The 6004-nt window shown below is 41.9% G+C and overlaps 1 pseudogene; it reads left to right on the top strand.

Annotated features, from left to right (window-relative positions):
• Positions 1-2028: 2028 nt before the first annotated feature.
• LOC101627157 lies at positions 2029-4877 on the top strand (annotated as a pseudogene).
• Positions 4878-6004: the final 1127 nt, after the last annotated feature.

Genomic DNA, 6004 nt, shown 5'->3' on the forward strand with positions numbered 1-6004 from the left:
CACCAGAGACAGAGTGGGGAGCAGAGCAGACAGATCGAGAAAGTACACTGCTGATAGGAGCAGCGGGCAAGACAGGAGAGGTCTGCTGCGCCATGTGCATCATCACCAGGGCCTGGCTCAAACTCTCGAGGAAGTGGCCAAGGCCAGCTTTGTAGTGCTGCGCTTTAATCTGCTGCTGCTGCACCACCAGGGAGGGCCCCTCCTTTTTTTTTTTTTTAATAAAGATTTATTATTTATGCATACAAGAATTGGGATATAAGCCAGAGGTAGGGGGGCCTGTAGTGAGAGGATTCACTAGAGACAGAGTGGGGAGCAGAACAGGCAGATCTACGGAAAAACACTGCTGAGAGGTGCAGCGGGCAGGTCAGGAGTGGTCTGCCATGCCATGTGGGTCACCTCCCCTGCCAGGTATTGAATTCATGCTACAGTGGTTGCAGATAGCTTCATAGTACTGTGCTTTTACCTACTGCGCCACCAAGGAAGGCCCTGCCCCCATATCTTTCTTTAGTTATTGTAAATAGTTTTACAATAAACATCAAAGTTTGGGTTTCCTTTTGACTTAGTGTTCTTATGTTCTTTGGGTATATTCCTAGGAATGGAATTGCTGGATCATATGGTAAGATGATTTTTTAAAAGATTTATTTATTTGGGCATACAAGAACTGGGATACAGACCAGAGGTGCAGGGAGTGAGAGGATTCATTAGAGACAGGGTAGGGAATAGAACAGGCAGATTGAAATACACCGCTGAGGGGAGCATGGGGTGAGACAGGAGAGATCTGCTGCACCATGTGGGTCACTTCCCTGGCTGAGGATGAAACTCATGCTGTGGTGGCTGTAGATAGCTTCATAATGCTGCTCTTTAACGTTTGTTCCACCAGGGAGGCCCCAGTAGATCCACTTTTAGTGTCTTGAGGACTTCAACACAACTTCCATAGAAGCAGGACCAGTTTCCTAGCACCTGTACCTAAGTGATAAGAGCACTAGAAACATCCTTTGTTCTAAAATTTGGTCTTGCATTCTTTTTCATGACCCTGAGTTCCTAAATTCTTTGGAATTTTCTGATAGCAGTGTTATTAGTTTAAATGAAATGGCCTGGACATATTGGTTACTAGAATAAACAAGTAGCTTGGAATTTTGAAACTTACCTCCCATTCTCCAGAGAGAAGGGAGGGGGGATGGAGTTAATAATAGACCATAGCTACATGATTAAGCCTCCATAAAAATCCGATTCATATGGCGCTTGAAGTGTGTCCCTGTTGGTGGTACTTTCACATTCTGAGAAGGTGATATACCCCAACTCCATGGAAAGACATTGTTGTGTGTGGGATCCTGCCAGACCTCACCTTATGTACCTCTCCATCTGCTGCTCACTGCATCCTTTATCATATCTTTTATTATATAATAAGCTTGTAGATGTGGTTCTCTGAGTTATATGGGTTGTTCTAGTAAAGAATCAAATCAAAGGTGTAGGAGGTCATGGGGAAACTTTGATTTGTAGCCGCGTATGACTGAAGCTGTGATGCCTGGGAACCTCCTATTTGTAATTGGCATCTGAAAGGGGGAGGGGTGTTCCTGGGACTAAGCCATTAATCTGTGATATCTAACACTAAGTAGTGTTAGAATTAAATTAATTGCTAATTTAGGGGAAAAATACAAAGAAAATTGGTTTTTTTTATAGATTACCATAATAGTTTAAAGTTGATTAACACATTTATAAGCTCACATAATTTCTTTTTTGTGTATGTATGTGATGAGTTTGTAAGACCTATTGTCTTACCAACTTTCAAGTATACAACACAGCATTGTTAACTATGTCAGATGTTAACCATAGCAACAAAATACTTTTACAGTAGCACATAGATTCATGTTTAACTAACTGGCACTATGACCTAGGCAAGTTGATGTATTAAAATAATGATCCCAGTGCATCCCATCTCCTTATGTGATACTTAATCTCCAGATAAGGGCAATAACAAAGCCCTATTTTTTGCTTAACATGCTACAACTATCCAATATACAGCCAAAAATGGGTAGGAAATTGTTTAGAAGTTGGAAGCTAAAACTGCTACCTAGCTACTTGAGCTTCTCCAACTCTTCCCCCAGAAGGGGATACAAGGTCCTTGGGTGATGTTTACTCTTCCAACAAAGATATTTAATACATATACACAAAAAAGATTCAAACAAAGTAAGGAAATATTCAAAACAATTGCAGTTCTTTCATTTTTGCAACTGGCCATGTGGTCATAACTTACAGCTTCTTTCATTATCCATTCCATATTCCCTTTGCTCTCAAGCAAGCACCTCACCTGGTTCTTATTCTTCACTTAGGATGAGTGAAATATTTCTGAAGAGTCTGGATCACAAGTAGTTCTGTTGTATTGGATAGTTCAGATTTACCATTGATTTTAATCACAGGGCAATGTAATACTAAGAGATATTCTTCGAGATCTCCCATATTCCAAACAATCTGGATTTCTCCTATTTTGTATTAGAAGCCCAATTTCCCCTTGGTAACCAGGATAAATCACCTCAATCAATACAATAAGCACCCTTTTTTGTATATTCACTGGAAGCATAAGGAGCTCAAGGTAGCCAACTTTCAGTCTTAATGTCCAATTCTTTTTTTTTTTAAGATTTATTTATTTATTCATATGGAACTGGGGTACAGGACAGAGATGTGGAGGGTGAGAGGATTCACCAGAGATGGAGAGGGGAGCAGAACAAGCAGATCGACAAAGTACACTGCTGAGGAGAGCAGCAGGAGGGTCAGGAGAGGTCTGCCACGCCATGTGGATCTCCTCCAGGGCAGGTAGGGATCGAACTCATGCGGAAGTGGCTTCAGCTTCTTTAGCACTGTGCTTTAACCTCTGTGCCACCAGGGAGGGCCATTAATGTCCAATTCTTAGGAAATAAACACTGAATATTTGGGGTTCCAAACTTTCTTGCATTCTTATGATATTTCCGATGTACTCTTCAAAAATTTCAAGAAAAGGAAGCTTCACTCATTCAGCCATCATTTCTAAGGCTTTACTGTGGTGGATGATGGTGTGGTGGATAATGGTGGTATGACTTCAATCTCATCCTTGTTCTCTAGGAACTCATAGACTAGTAGGAAACATATCTAACTAAAATATACACAGTCTAAAGTCTATAAGAAGTGTATAAAGGATTATTGGAGCTCAGTGGGGGAGAGGATTAGGTATGGCTTCTTAAAAGAGATCACATACTAGAAAGGAGATTTTAGATAGTAATCACATTGTAGTAATACAATGTTGATTATAACGCTGTACACCTGAAGTGTATGTACTATAAACAAGTTATAGGAACAAAAAATTATTTTAGAAAAAAGCAAATTTCAAAGGATGATATAAAGATTAAATAAAATCTAATTTTAAATGTTCTTTAAAGAAAAGAGGTCGCATAAACTAAACTTGATGTAGCAGATTTAAGGGAGATGGTAGAAGCTGTTTGAAGGGTAAAAGAAAGTGATTACTAACTGTTCCTGAATATCTCCATCTTTCAGTTAATATGAATCCCTTCTAAGTTTAACTGGGTGCATAACTGTCTACATTTTTAACCCAGGTATGAAAATGTGACTACATTCTGGTCATAAGGGAAGTGAGCCAAGATGATGTTAGTAACTCTCAGGTCACACCTTTAACAGGAACCTATTTGCCTTTGCTTCCTCTTCTTGGGCTATAGAAATTATGAGTCAATTTTGACCCTCTGGAAATGTAACACCATGGGTGGCTAGAACTAAATTCTAAGAGGACCTTGGGGAGCACAGTCCGTGACCAGCCCTGTGAGGTCAGATTTTTACCTGGGAAGATAGTAGAATTTCTACCTTGATTAGGCCACTGGTATTTTTGTCTTCCTGTGGTCAATATTCTAACTAGTAAAAGTAGGAAAAATAGAAGAAACACAATGAGAAACCTATTTAGAGAGCCAAACTCTGTTTTGCATCTCTCTTTTTTCTTCCCTACCTCTCTTTCAATCCAGACCCCTTTCCTTCCTTTCTTCCTTTTTCCCTCCTTCCTAAAAGATTTATTTATTTATGCATACAGAACTGGGGTACAAGCCAGAGGTCAGGGGCAGTGAGAGGATTCACCCGAAACAGGGTGGGGAGCAAAGCAGGCAGATTGATGAAGTACACTGCTGAGGGGAGCAGCTGACGAGACAGAAGAGGTCTACCGCGCCAAATGTGGTTCATAGTGCTAAGACTTTACCCCTTGCACCACTAGGGAAGCACTGTATCATAAATTTGAAGACGACCTGGGAGGATCTTTTATAGGCAGCTCTGGCCATTCTTGCCATTGCAGATCCAGCTGATGTCAGTGTCCTATCAGCCAAGAATGCTGGTCAACGAGCTGTGCTAGAGTTTCTGCTGCCACTAGAACCACTCCTATTGCTGTCTGCTTCACACCTGGGATCTTTACTAACCAGGGATTTTCTTGGAAGCCAGGGTTGATCCCAGGGTTGACCACCAGCCTCTCACAGACGTTTCTTATGTGAACCTGCCTGCTGTTGCTCTGTGTAACACAGACTCCCCTCTGCACGTTACTATCCCCTTCGGTAGTAAGGGAGCTCACTCCATCAGTCTCATGTGGTGGGTACTGGCCTGGGAAGTTGCATGCTAGTGTGGCACCATGAACACCCATGGGAGGCCTTGCTTGATCTCTACTTCAATAGGGATCCTGAAAGGATTGAAAGGCCACTGCCACAAAGGCTGTGACCGAGGAAAATTTTCAGGATGAACAGAGAGCCACAGCTCCTGAATTTACCTCTCCTCAGCCTTAGGTAGCAGACTGGTCTGAAGGTGTGCGGGTACCCTCTGTGTCTATCTAGCAGCTCCCTACTGAAGACTGGCATACCTAGCCTACCACTGAAGCCTGGACCCAACTGCTACTGTTCAGGCCACGGAGCAGCCAACAACCACTTAAGCTGTCCTTCCAGAGAGTTGACAAAGAAATGGAAGATATTGGCAGTGCTGCAGCCCAAGTTTGATCCTCTCACCCCAGCCCCCATACCTCTGGCCTGTATTCCAGCTGTTGTAGTATGCATAAATAAACAAAACAAATATTTTAAAAATAAAGATAGAGCATATTCATTAACATGGAAAGCTGCTCTCAAGTTACAGTTTTTTTTTTAAAGACTTATTTATTTATGCATATGGGTTACAGGACAGAGGTGCAAGGGCCATGAGAGGATTCACCAGAGACAGAGTGGGGAGCAGAACAGGCCAATTAACTGAATACACTGCTGAGGGGAGCAAGCTGGTAAGACAGGAGAGGTCTGCCATGCCATGGGGGTCAGCTCCCTGGTGGGGGATCATTCTGCAGTGGCTGTGGATAGCTTCACAGTGCTGCATTTTAACCCTTTGTGACACCAGGGGACTCCAAATAAATCTTTTAAAAAAACCTAAACTTATCATACAAATGTTATCATGTTTCCTTTTGTAGATATACTGGTCCATTTGTAAATCAAGGCTTTTGCTGCCTAGTGGGTTCCTGTTGCAAGGAGTTTGAGGGCATCCTCTTTCATTTTCAGGACATCAAGGGCTCCAGACATTATGAAAGTTTCTCTTTAAATTATGAAGGGAGCCCAGAACACTGCCCTATAGACCCCTATCTGGGCAATACGGAAAGGTTACCTCCCCTTTCTCAATTAAAACTTTTAAGTTCTCTACACTACTTGTATGTGTTGTTTTGGCCTGCTTAGAGTTGATGTTTTAATAACAGAACTTTGATCTTACTCTTAATATCAGTTCATGTGATCTGGCGGGGGTTAATCCAGTATCGGACTCTAGGATTGAATACATTATCAAGATCTGAACAAAAGCAGAGGTATTAGGAAAAAGATTTTCATTACACTGAGGTTACTATACAAAAATGTTAGACCGGAGTTGTGAGTATCTGAGTGTCAGTTTGCCATGCATGGAGGGAGCCTAAGAATTGTCAGCACTAGGAAAGCTTAATCAAGAGACAGAAGCTGGCCCTCCCTGG

Source organism: Condylura cristata, unplaced genomic scaffold (genome assembly GCF_000260355.1).
Source record: "Condylura cristata isolate star-nosed mole 26May11 unplaced genomic scaffold, ConCri1.0 scaffold00006, whole genome shotgun sequence".
Taxonomy (NCBI): domain Eukaryota; kingdom Metazoa; phylum Chordata; class Mammalia; order Eulipotyphla; family Talpidae; genus Condylura; species Condylura cristata.